Raw genomic sequence first — 14,239 nt, 5'->3', positions numbered from 1 at the left:
AGTTGCTACTTCATTTGGATATTATTTGCTATCCGTATAATTTCTGCCTTATATTTTTGTGTCTATTTTATAAGATTGTAGAATGTAGAGCTGGTTTTGAAGACTTTTAAAAAAATTATTTCAGACTCCATTGTTAGCCTGCCTTTCATACATTACAACCACCACTAGCTAAATATAGTCTGATAGGATATTGTTGGAATGGATATTTACTGATGAAATGGCAAATGTTTAGAAACTATCTTCTGAACTGTTGCCAAAACATAAATCTGGTAGATTAATGAAGCATCTGGGTCATTCCTATGGGGGAAAAAGTGACTTTCTAAGTAATTGACATTACTTTTATATCTGTTAGTTTCAATATTTCTCTTTTATTTTCTGACACTGGGTAAAATTTTTGCAATTTTTTGTTTGTTCAAACTTTTGTTTTTGTTTTTGTTTGCTTTGAAGGGGAGTAGGAAAGTTTTGTTTTTGCTAAATTGATTTCCAACTGATGAACAAACATAGCACTAAATTCCATTTCTTTGTTCAATGCATTAATTTTTGCCATAGTGAATGTGAATTCACATGAATGTTCTGATATGAATTTGAATATGACGCAGCTTATACATTTCTAAAGAGAGGTAATGAGGACTAAATATTATTTGCTTTGCAACGGTGTTTTAGTGCTTGGAAGTTTTAAAGATGACACAGACACACACTAAAAATTCAACAGATGACCTTAAAGTACACTAACATTTCAACTGACATTTTCTTACATGATTTATACTTTTCCCAGTGGTCAGACAGTGAATCAGTCAAAATGACTTATCCTGATTCATGAAAAGGTGAAAAGGTGTGTTCTCTGTGACTCAACACCTTCCCTGGGGTGATTTTGGGAACAATTTTCAAAGACTTATTCTAACTTTTTAGGCTGACTCTAAACTTCAAAGCCTTGAAAACAAAGAAATCAAAACCACCAAGTGATAAATATTTGGTTATTATATTTGTAAAACATGACTCCTTCAAGACTTGATGGCATTTTTAAAATTCATTACCTCTTTCTCTTCAACAAATATGTGCAGGTTTTATTTATTGTGAGAACTTGTCCAATGACATTTTTTCTTCATATTTTGGATATGGGCTGGGAAATTATGCACATATTTGAGAATCAGAAGATATTTAGAATTCCAGCAAGAGTGCTTAAAAAATGGATTGAGAAAAGTTTGACATTAGAAAACAAAACAATTTATTCCCATGAAAAGGTAGAGAGCACTGGGAAGATGACAAGTCAGATAGATTTAACTATAAAGAACAATTTTTATGTTTTACTTTTAATAAAATAATCAAAACCAGACAGCAACTATAAATAAAAAGGTCATTTGCTTAGGTGAGAGAAGCCAGTTTATTTTCTCTGAATAAGCACATACATGCAGCTGCTCTTGCCAAGTGCCAAAGCTTTGGGCAGTGTCTGCAGAGAAACGACAAAGGCTGCCCTTGTCCATAAGAACCCTCAGAGTTAGAAGTTTCACAGATTTCAGGAGTAGTTGAAAATGTTTTTGTTGTCTTGAAGAGCATATAGGTTCAGCCATAGGAGTTCATTGTATAGGAGCATGTAAAGTCCTCTCAAGTTGATGGAAAGAAGACTACATACAATGATTGTCAAACACCAATGGGGGAGCAAGGGAAGAACTGAGCATTCCATTAACCTCTTCCTCTTATGTCAAAGCAAAATCAGTTGTGAAAGGAAAAAGGTAAAGTTGGAAAAGAAAAAAAAAAAAAAAAGCTCTAATCCTATGAACAACACATCTAGCAGAACTGCTAAAAGCATTTTAAAAAATCAGTCCTTTTTCCCACATCATCTGTATAAGCCTAGGACTAGAAAGCAAAGCAATACATAGCATTTGCTTACTTGAATGTGTTATGGTACAGTTCATTGCCATAAAAAAAACCCAGCAATCTAACTACTTTTTTAAATTAAACCGAGATCAGCAAGCAGCCATCTTCATATCAAGGGACTTTAATAACAAATATGTATATTGTGGTGTCTACAGAGTATCAGTTTTTCAGAGTTAAACTGATTATACCCACTTAGTTGAACAGCCTGTTTGGGTTTAAAACATAATGCAGATTCCCTTTCTTCTTCTTCTTTTTTTTTTTTTTTGAGACAGAGTTTTGCTTTGTTGCTAAGCTGGAGTGTAGTGGCGCAATCTCAGCTCACTGCAACCTCCGCCTCCTGGGTTCAAGCGATTCTCCTGCCTCATCCTGCGAAGTAACTGGGACTACAGGCACATGCTACCATGCCCAGCTAATTTTTTGTATTTTTAGTAGAGATAAGGTTTCACCATGTTGGCCAGGATGGTCTCGATCTCTTAACCTCATGATCCGCCCACCTCGGCCTCCCAAAGTGCTGGGATTACAGGTGTGAGCCACCGTGCCCGACCCATTCTTCATATGTTTAAGGACCCTCAGTTTCATTCAATATATTTAAGGTTGTTTTAGAGAAAAATATAAATAATGTTTCAGATGACAGTAAAATTTTATTGTAATCAATCATTTATCATTATGTAAGGCCTATAACTTTGTGTTCTGGTTATAAAATTCAGTCATGTGTTTATAACAGAAACGGAGGCCACAGTAATGCCCTATAAAAGAAAAGTCAGTGGTCTTTCGACTCTGCAGCAGGTTCATACTTTTCAAGTGTAGAGTACAGTTCTGGATGCTGATACAAGTTTTGCTGGTCAATTGCTTTGAGCTACAGGCTACTTTGGTTAAAGAATGAATTGGGGCAAGAGATAGCAATTGAATTCCCAAATACTGAAACATTTACAAGTAACTGTAGAAACTTCTAAGAGACGTTGTCATTGACCATAAACTTAATACTTATAACTACTTCTCAGAAATAACAATTCTGGGTTCAAAAAGTATATATGTAAAACTATGCTTAGTATTTGGCATGGGGAAAATACTGCTATTAAAAGATGACTTGTTTTAGAAAATATAAATTATTTTAGGACATCAGGTACCTACACAATTTGTTAATGTTGCTATTCTTTACTTCATTTTCATCTTCAGGTTTGCTGTGGACCAAATTGTGTGCTTTCCAAAATTCATATGTTGAAGCCCTAATCCCCAATGTGATCGTATTAGGAGATGGTGTCTTTGGGAGGTAATTAGGTTTAGATGAGGTCATGAAGGTGGAGCCCTCATAATGAGATTAATGCCCCTTATAAAAGAAGAAACGAGGGAGAGAGAGATCTGAGCATGCACAAAGAGGTCACGCAAGCCTACGGCCAAATGGCAGCTGCCTACAAGTTAAGAGAAGAGGCCTCAGAATGAAACCTACCTTGCTGGCATCTTGATCTTGGACTTTCCAGCCTCAGAACTGTAAGAAATAAGTTTCTATTGTTTAACCCAACCAGTCTAGTTAACCTGGTTTATATATAAAATAATGGATGTGATGAAGGACATAGAAAAGATCAGAAGTAGCCAAAGAATAAAACATTAGCTTGAGAGGCCGGGTGCCGTGGCTCATACCTGTAATCCCAGCATGTTGGGAGGCTGAGGCAAGCGGATCACATGAGGCCAGGAGTTGGAGACCTGCCTGGCCAACATGGTGAAACCCCATCTGTGTTAAAAATACAAAAAAATAGCCAGGCGTGGTGGTGCACACCTGTAATTACAGCTTTTTGGGAGGCTGAGGAACTTGAATTGCTTGAAACCCGGTGGGGCAGAAGTTGCAGTGAGTCGAGTTCACGCCGCTGCAACTCCAGCCTGGGAAACAGAGCAAGACTCTGTCTCAAAACAAAAAACAAAAAACAAAAACCCTGAGAAAGAAATATCAAGAACTGAATAATAATAATGATAACAATGTAGGTCAGCAAAATCAAGGTTAATTTTTATACTGAAGTTTTATGCTCTACATATGTCACATGAAGTCTAAATTGTTAGAGTATCTTTATCAAAAATTTAGGACTTGGTGATGCATTTTGAATCATCCATAAAATATGCTCTTCTTTTTCTCTCCTTATGGCCTGTTATGGACTCCACAAGCAGACTTCCTGGGGTTTAATCCCAACTTCACCACTTACTGGCTATGTGATTCTGAAGGAGTCACACAATCTCTCTGTGCCTTAATTTCTAAAAAGTGGGGATACAAGGTTTGTTATGAGGATTAAATGCATTACCATATATGAAACACTTATAATAGTACCTGGCCTATAACAAGTAATTATATATAGGTATATACATGTATATTTACAGACACATGTATTCTATGTTTGTGTTATTATTACTAGTAACACATTAATAGGTAGATAGTAGAAGAAAAATGAAAAGGTATTAAAACATAGGTTTATATTCATTCATTTGACATTTTTTGAGGTCCTAGTAGGCACTAGATATGGAATTAAGTGCTGAGGATACAGAGATGACATAGTGTCTCTAATTATGGGAAATCGTGAAACATTGTGATGAGTGCTGCATAATAATGGTGACTTATCCAGGCTATTGAGTCAATGAATGCTACCTAAGTGCAAATACTTATTTAGGGAATTCTAAGTAGTTCAGTATGGATGGATTATAGAGTGCAAAGTGGAAGTGTTGAGATACGAGGCTAAAAAAGTAAGCAGGGACCTTGAATGTCATACTAAGTAGATTTCATCCTGAAAGCAATTATAAAGATACTGAAGGACTGTAAATTAAAGTAATGTCATGACCAGATTTAATTTTAAAGATTAAACTTACAGGGAAGAGTAGAATGGATTGAAGGTAGAGCATAGGGGAGTAAAGTTAAAACCTGAAGTTGAAGACGAGGCCATAATATAGGTAAGTTATGACAAGTGTTTGAATTAAGCCCTGGTCATAGGGACAGAAAGGAAAAGACAGACTTCAGAGATGTTTAGAAGATATAGTTCACAGGATTTGGAGATCAGATAAAGTTGATGGATAGGGTGAGGGAAAAGCACTAGTGAAAGATGACATGAAGAATTTTACCTCAGGGAAATGGGATAGAAAATGTAGATATAATAAAGCAAATTCAGGAGAGGGAATTATGCATTTGATTTAGGTCATGTGAATTTAAGTTACTTATTAGTCATCCCATAGTAGAATTTTAGATATTGACTCCCTCCCACCTGGCTGTCTCAATATGAGTCTGGATATCAGAAAAGAAACGTGAGCTGGAGTTAAGCATCTGAAAGCCCACAGCACATGGCTTTAGCCAGGAAGAGAGAATGAATGCTTGGGAAGCAACAAGACTTAATGGATACATTTTAAAAGAGATCTGAAAGAAGATTTAGGAGGAGTAAAGAGAAGTAAAATGAAACTCTGCTGTTTTCCATTAACTTTGTTAAGAGAGTCAAGGAAACAAAAAATTATATGAGAGGTAGAGGTGGCAAAAGATGCTCTGATGTCAAATAAGATTAATTCACTTCATACTCATTTACTGAGTACAGACTACTTGCCAGATCCTGCTATAGGTAAATAGAGGGCAGAAAGAATCCACTGGATTTAGCAATAATGTGGTTACAGATGATTTGCTAGAGCAATTTCAGGATATTATAAGGGTAGTATACAGATGGTAAAGACAGCAGTGAGTTGAGAAGAAGACAATAGGGAGACAGTGGATTTAGAACAACAGAACAGATCTGGCACCTTGATAGACTGAGCTAACATGGAAGCTTTCCTACTACAAACACCTGAAAACACCAGATAAATGGTAAGAAAAAAAGGTTTTTTGTTTGTTCATTTTGTTTTTTATTGTGAGGTCTTGTGACACTTCGTAGGATGCTATCTGGGTCATTATTAAACTCTTTTGGTCTTAATTATAAGCTAGGTTAGCTAGGTTACACAAGTGCTAAGAGCAACCTATGCTTTAAAATTTTATTTTTCGGCTGAGTGTGGTGACTCATGCTTGTAATCCCAGCACTTTGAGAGGCCAAGGCAGTTAGATCACTTGAGTCCAGGAGTTCAAGACCAGCCTGCGGAACATGGCAAAACCCCGTCTCTACCAAAAATACAAAAATTAACTGGGTGTGGTGGCGCATGCCTGTAGTCCCAGGTACTTGGGAGGCTGAGGAGGGGGAATTGCTTGAACCTGGAAGGCAGAGGTTGCAGTAAGCTGAGATTCCACCACTGTGTGTCCAGAGTTGGTTCCTTCTGGTGGGTTCTTGATCTCGCTAACTTCAAGAATGAAGCAGCGGACCTTTGCCGTGAGTGTTACAGCTCTTAAAGGTGGCACAGACCCAAAGAGTGAGCAATGGCAAGATTTATTGTGAAGAGCCAAAGAACAAAGCTTCCACAGCATGGAAGGGGACCGGAGTGGGTTGCCGCTGCTGGCTGGGGTGGCCAGCTTTTATTTCCTTCTTTGTCCCTGCCCACGTCCTGCTGATTGGTCCATTTTACAGAGTGCCGATTGGTCCATTTTACAGAGTGCTGATTGGTGCATTTGCAATCCTTTAGCTAGACACAGGGTGCTGTTGGTGCATTTACAGTCCTTTAGCTAGACACAGAGTGCTGATTGGTGCATTTTTACAGAGTGCTGATTGGTGTATTTACAATCCTTTAGCTAGACACAGAGTGCTGATTGGTATGTTTTTACAGAGTGCTGATTGGTGCATTTACAATCCTTTAGCTAGACAGCAAAGTTCTCCAAGTCCCCACTCGACCCAGGAAGTCCAGCTGGCTTCACCTCTCAACTGCACTCCAGCCGGGGTGACAGAGCAAGACTCCGTCTCAAAACCAAATACAATAAAATTTTATTTTTATATCCCTCACAGCGCAGTCACACAGTAGGTGTTCAGTAAATGTGCACTGATATTTGCATGAATTGACTCACTTTCTGTAACTTAAAATGAGGAAAGACACAACAAATTACAACAATATAAGAGCAGATATGTGAATACTACAATACATGGAATAAAATTAAGTCCTATTCAAAACCACTAAAATGTCTCTACGTTACCTGTTATAAAAGGTAAATAAATGATACTACATCCATACACTATTATGAGGCCATGACATTGATATAGACAGAGCTTTATGATATAGTAAATGTGTGTGTGTTGGAGGGCATGGTACAAATAGTATATTTTAGTATTTTATAGTATAATTTATATACAAAATGATGTGATGGGGGAAGAAAGGATGACATTACTTATTTATGTATGTACAGACCATCTCTTTAAGAAAACTCAATAACTGGTAATAGAGGTTGTCCTAGGGGATGGAAACTATATGGCTGAGGGATACTGGTGGGAGGGAGATTTTACTGTATGCCTTTAAAACAAAGTTTTAGATAACATGTTTAAAATATTTAATCTGTGCTCCTAAGAAACAAAGGAAAATCCCTATTATGTGCCAGAGAAAACTGAAAGGTAGATTGGGAAAGCACACAGAGAGAGTGAATTACGTATCCTGCCCAAGATCACTCAGCCACTAAGTAGTTAAGCCAGGATTCAAACTTAGGAAATCTGGCTTTAGTACTTAGAATAAAAGATACACTTCAAGTGTGTTTTCCTATGTATTCAACAATAAAAAATTAAGAACAAAACAAACAGAAGGAAAGACCTGAACATAAAAGAATGTACTATGATTGAATAATCTTAAACTAAAAGATTAAGGCTAAAATATGACAGTATTAAATAAATCTATGAAAGATGATTACACAGTTAGAAGAAGTACTAGAAATCATAAAAGAAGAAGATGTTAAGAAAAAATAACAAACAGATTGGGAGGAAAACCAAGAATTTCTAAAAAAAAAGTCATTGAAATTAAAACTTAATGACTAGATTCAATCACACACTTAAAGAATGAAATCATGTCTTTTCCAGCAATGTAGATGGAACTGGAGGCCATTATCTTAACTGAAACATCTCAGAAAGTCAAAAACCATGTGTTCTCACTTACAAGTGGGAGCTAAACAATGGGTACACATGGACATACAGAGTGGAATAATAGACACTGGAGACTCCAATAGGTGGGAGGGTGAGAGGTGGATGAGGGATGACAAACTACTTATTGGATACAATCTACATTATTCCAGTGATGCGCACACTAAAAGCCCAGACTTCACCCTATGCAGTATATCCATGTAACAAAACTGCACTTGTATCCCTTAAATCTATAAAAATGAAATTAAAAAATGGCAGTTTAGACTGAACAGAAGATAAAATTAGTGAACTCGAAGATAGATTTTTAAAAATTACCTGGAATACAAAGAGAAAAAAAATGAAAATATAAAAGAAAAAGTGATTTGGAAGATGGAATGAGAAGGGTAAACATATGTCTAAAAGGAATGGTATGAGTAGAAAATTAGAGGGAATGTGAAGAGGAATTCATTGCTATCCTTACACCTAGGCCAGAGGGACTCCTGTCCTGGGCACTGTACTTTAGAGTTCTTCACATATTACAGACACACACACATATGCATTTTATTTTAAAAATATATAGATGCCTCTGTGACTTACGATCTGGTGCTTGGCACTAGCAAAGTTTAAAAAGTAACCCTAATCATCCATTCTCATTAAAAACAAAGGAAATTAAAAAAAAAAAATTACTCAATCCCCAGCAGAATGTTTCTTCACATATCTTGCCCTATATCCTCAAAGCAAACAGCAACTACATCTGAACACAGTGAAAGTTGGTGGGTTGTGCCACTATGAAAAGTTGGGTACTGCTTCAGAGAGTGGAAAGGCTCTGAGCAGTGAAATTACTTAGATAATATAAAACCAAGTTGATTAACTTGTCAAATCCTTCCTCTCAGCTTGATTACAATCGATTCTTGAATAACAAAGTGTCAGTTTACATTTGCAAAGAGCTTCCTTTTCTTGCTTCTCTTTGTGTTCCAGTTCATGTGCCAAAAGCACTCATGATTTAGTGTGATATTCCCAACAGATACACGTTGCAATATTTTGCAATATTAAAAAATTTATGTTAATCTTTATATATATATATATATAGTCAAATATGTATATGTGTGTGTGTGTACTATCAGCCAAATGCAAATTGCAAGACATTCTACAAAATCGCCGGCATTCTATAAAATAGCAGGACTACTCTTTAGAAGTAGGTCAGTATCACAAAAGACAAAGAAAGGCTGAAAAACTATTCTGATTAAAGGACACTAAAGAGGCATAACAAAATACAATATGTTATGCTGGACTGGATTTTGGTTAATTTAAAAATGGCTATAAAATACATAATTACAAAAATAAGGGAAATGTGAATAGAGACAATTATTAGATAATTGTTATTGTATCAATAATTTTTCTGAGTTTGATATTTGATAATTTTATTGATTATATAAGAGAAAGTCCTTGTTCTTAGGATATACATGCTGAAATATTTAGCTGCAAAGGGTCATGATGTCCATAATTTATACTCAAATGACTCAGCAGAAATTATTTATAAGTATAATTTATATATAATGTAGTTAATTATATATAAATTAACTATATATGCATATATATTTATATGTACTTATAGTTATGGGTTGAATTCATATGTCCCTCTAAAATTCATATGTCAATGTTCTAACCCACAGAACCTCAAAATGTGACCTTATCTGGAGATAGTCTTTACAGAGGCAATCAAGGTAAATGAGGTCGTTAGGGTGAGGCCTAATCCAATATAACTTATGTCCTTATATAAAGAGGAAAATTGGACACAGAGACACACAATAGAGAGAAGACAAGGTAAAAAGACACAGGGAGAAGACAGTTATTTACAAGCCAAGGAGAGAGGGCTAGAAGAAATTCTTCCATCACTGCCCTCTGAAAGAATCAACCCTACTAACACCTTAATTTTGGACTTCTAGCCTCTAGAATTATGATACATTTATGTTGTTTAAGTCAGTCAGTCTATGGGACTTTATTATAGCAGCTCTAACAAGCTACTATAGATTTTGATACTGGGGAATGGAATACTGCTGTAACAAATGCCTAAAATATGGAAGTGGCTTTGGAATTGGGTAATTTGTAGAGGCTGGAAGAGTTTCGAGGTGAATGATAGGAAAAAACCTAGATTGCCTTGAAAGGACTTGGTGGAAACATGGACATTAAAGGAGATTTTGGTGAGGGATCAAAAACAAACTGAGCAAAGTTTTCTTATTAAAAAAATTGGAATTACTGATAATTAGATACATAGTTACTGATAAGTGCTTCAGTTTACTAGTTAATTTTAAATATTTTAGAGAAAAATATGTCTTTGAAAATGCATATGAAAAATACATCTATTGATTTTTGTATTTATGTTGATGTGCATCTTTGTAAAGACATATAGACTTTTGTGGATAATGACTCCAATTATATTTGCTTCATCTTTTAAAACAGAAGTTCAGCAAACTATGGTCCCTGGGCCAAATCCAGCCCACTGCCTCTTTGTATAGTCAATGAACTCAGAACAGTTTTGACATTTTTTAAAAGTTGTTAAAAAAAAAGACAAATTTACATGACACAGACTGCGCACTGCAAAGTCTTTTAAATATCCCTTTACAGAAAAAATTGTCAATCCCTGATTTAGATGAACAGAGTCACTAGAAAAGCAGTTGTGTGACTATTTTGAGTATAACAACATTGCTAGTGATTTTTGTTAGCGTATTAGTTATAACTATAAAACATATTATCACAGTTTTAGGGCTAAAAATAAAATAAATATATTATCAGAATCTGTGGATCAGGAGTGCAGGCATGGCTTAACTGGGCCCTCTACTCAGGGTCTCACAACAAGGCTACAGTCAAGGTGACAGGAACAGAGTCTCATTGAAAGTCTCCACTGGGGAAAGATCCACTTCCAAGCTCATTCAGGTTGTTGACAGAGTTCATTTTTTTTTGTGGCTATATGACTGAAGGCTCTAACTTTTTGCTAGCTATCAACTGGAGGCTGACCTTACACCCTAGAGGCCACCAAGAGTTCACTGCCATGTGACACACTCACAGGGTTCCTTACAACATGGCAGTTTATGTTTTCAATGCCAGCAGAAGAGTCTCTCTCTCCAGTATGTAAAGATGGGGACTTATATAAGTTAACCTAATAATGAGAGTGACATCCCACTACCTTTGTTAGAAGCAAGTCACAAGTTCCACCTGTCCTCAAAGAGAATTATATGAGATGTACACAAGGCAAGCAAAATAAACTATATGGAAGAAATGTTAATGTGGGCATTATGCACATCTTTATTTTTTACAAATTTCAGTATTGCTGCCCCATCAATGGAACACCCATATACATACAAAGTCATCAAATTTAATTATCTTTGCTATTTTGTCAACTTTCAATCAGATAAAAACTATAGCTTTGCGCACTTAATTTTTTTTCTTTGTAAAGATATACATGTCAAGGTATTTGATAGAACCCGTTTTATTGAAAAGTAAGTCTGATTTATAACTTTCTAAAAAATATAGACTTATGGCATTAGGGCCTTAATTTGGACTTTTAGCCCAGACATTACAAATGTAGGGATGGGTTTTGAGGCAATATTTGAAGATATAATGGTTGAGATTGATTTTCCAGAAATGACAAAAGACATGAATCCTTAGATTTAAAAAGTACAATAAGTTTGAGCAAGATAAGTAAAAAATGAATGTACACGTCATACTGAAACTTCAGAAGACTGATGTTAAATGAAAACCTTAAAAGAAACCAGGGGAAAGAAATAGTGATTATATATAAAGGATTTCTTAATAGCAACAATAGAAGCCAACAGTCAATGCAATAATATCTTCCAAGTGATGTGGGAACATGAGCGCTAAGCTTGAGCTTTCTACCTTGCCAATTATTGAAGAGTAAAAGTGAATTGAAACATTTTTTAGACGAACACTATGAGAATATACCTTGTAGAGATACTTACTGAAAGAAATAGGAAATGATATTTTGAAAAAAAAAAGTGTATCCAAAAGTAATTGGATGGGATGCAGGAAGCAACAAGGAGCTCAGAAAGTGGTAAGTATATGTATAAGCATAGACCAAAAAAAAAAAAAAAAAAAAAAAAAAGTAAGAGAGATAATAATTGCAATTAACTTAGGGGTTAAAAACAAACTGAAACTAAATATTTCATAACAAAAACACTGCAGATGAGGGAATTTGAGATAAAGTACTTGAGATCCATTTTACAGTTTGGAAGAGGACTGGAATTGTTGATTAAGTTTGGATTGTCTCAGATCAGTGTGCATTTTTAAAGCATAAAGACAATTATTCAGCAGTAAAAATGAAGGACCCGTCAATACATACAACTTGGATGAATTCTCTGGGAATTACACTGAATGAAAAAAACTGTTCCCAAAGTGTTACATACTGTATGATTCATTTATATAACATACTTGAAATGATAACATTATGGAAATGGAAGACTAGTGGTTGCCAGGGATCAGGAAGGGAAAAGAGATGGCAGGGAGGTGAATGCGGCTATAAAAGGACAATGTAAGGGATCCTCATGGTGATAGAACTGTTCTGTATTTTGACTGTGTCAATGTCAATATCTGGTTATGATACTGTACTATAATTTTGCAAGGTGGTACCATTGGGGAAAACTGGTATGGGGTGCATGGGGTTTCTCTGTGTTATTTCATACACGTGTGTGTGAATCTACAATTACCTCAAAATAAAAAATGTGATTAAAATTAGTTTGTGTAATAAACTGAAAAATGCATAGAGATACCCATCAAAGAAAAGATTATATTATCTCCCAAAGTGGAAGAGAAAAAAGGAATAAAGAAAAATCAATCAGTATAGTAAGATGAGGAAAAGGAGAAGAAAAAAGCAAAGCAAAGTCACAAAATAGTATGGTAGAAATTAAACTCAAATATTTTGGGAAACTTCAAGATAAGTTGTAATATTTGTATGTTAAAAGTTAAAGACTGGGCCAGATGCAGTGGCTCACACCTGTAATCCCAACACTTTGGGAGACTGAGGTGGGTGGATCACAAGGTCAGGAGATCGAGACTATCCTGGCTAACACGGTGTAACCCCGTCTCTACTAAAAATACAAAAAAATTAGCCGGGCATGGTGGCAGGGGCCTGTAGTCCCAGCTACTCGGGTGGCTGAGGCATGAGAATGGCGTGAACCCGGGAGGCGGAGCTTGCAGTGAACCGAGATGGCGCTACTGTACTCCCGTTAGGAGACAAAGTGAGACTCCGTCTCAAAAAAAAAAAAAAAAAAAAAAAAAAAAAAAAAAAAAGTTAAAGACCCTGAGAGTGATTTCAAATGACAAAATATAGCTATAAGCTATTTTAATAAGACACTCTCAAACCTAAGAACAAAAAAAGAAAATGTATAGAAGCATAAGAAAACACATCTCAGGAAAGTACTAATGAAAAAATACCTAGTGTTGCTGTACCTTTATCAGACAAAGTATACTTTATCCCAAAGAATTATTATGGATTAAGGGAGATACTACCTAATACTAAAATGAAGAAATTTGGCAGAATGATAAAATAACTCTTAATCTCTAATAACTTAACAATATAGCTTCAAATTTTATGGTGTAATCATTGAAATAATTACAACAACAACAAAAAAAAATAGTGAAAATGGGAAGTTTTAAAAGAACTCTTTCAGTAAGGACATAGAAGATTGAAGATCACAATCACCGAGCTCAGTCAAATGGATAGAAATAGAACCATGTATCACACATTCAGTGCATATACATTTTAAGCATGTATGAGATATTTATAAAAATTGTCCAATAAAGAGGCTGCAAACACAACCTTAAATCACCAACTATCAATGACAGTGATCTCTAGCCAAAATATGATGAAATTAGAAAATAACCAAAACAATAAACTATATGAAGAAAATTTAAAATAAAATTCTAAACAATTCCTGGGTCAAAGAAGATATATGAAAATTAGAAAATACTTTCAATGAATGACAGTGAAAATACTATAAAACAAAATTTGTGAGATGAAGCCAATCCATCATCTACAGGAAAATATGTGATTTAAAATGCACATGTTATAAACATTGAAGAAGTTAGAAACAGTAGAATAAGCCCTAAGAAGTTAGGAGGGAAATAATAATGATACGTGCTGAAATTACTGAAATGGAAATAAACTTGTACTAAAGGCTCTTTGAAAAGACCAGTAAAATATATCGAACTATAGTAAGATTGGTCAAGAAAAAAAAAAAAGGGTTAAAATGGGTGATCATAGAAACTATAATAAAGAATTTTATGAACAATTAATACATTTAAAAAATTGAATGAAATAGAAAAATCTCTTGACATTATTGGATTAAGAAGCTGATTCCAGAAAAAAAAAAAAAATC

Source organism: Macaca thibetana, chromosome X (genome assembly GCF_024542745.1).
Source record: "Macaca thibetana thibetana isolate TM-01 chromosome X, ASM2454274v1, whole genome shotgun sequence".
In the NCBI taxonomy this organism is placed as follows: domain Eukaryota; kingdom Metazoa; phylum Chordata; class Mammalia; order Primates; family Cercopithecidae; genus Macaca; species Macaca thibetana.
This window is presented reverse-complemented; position numbering follows the sequence as displayed.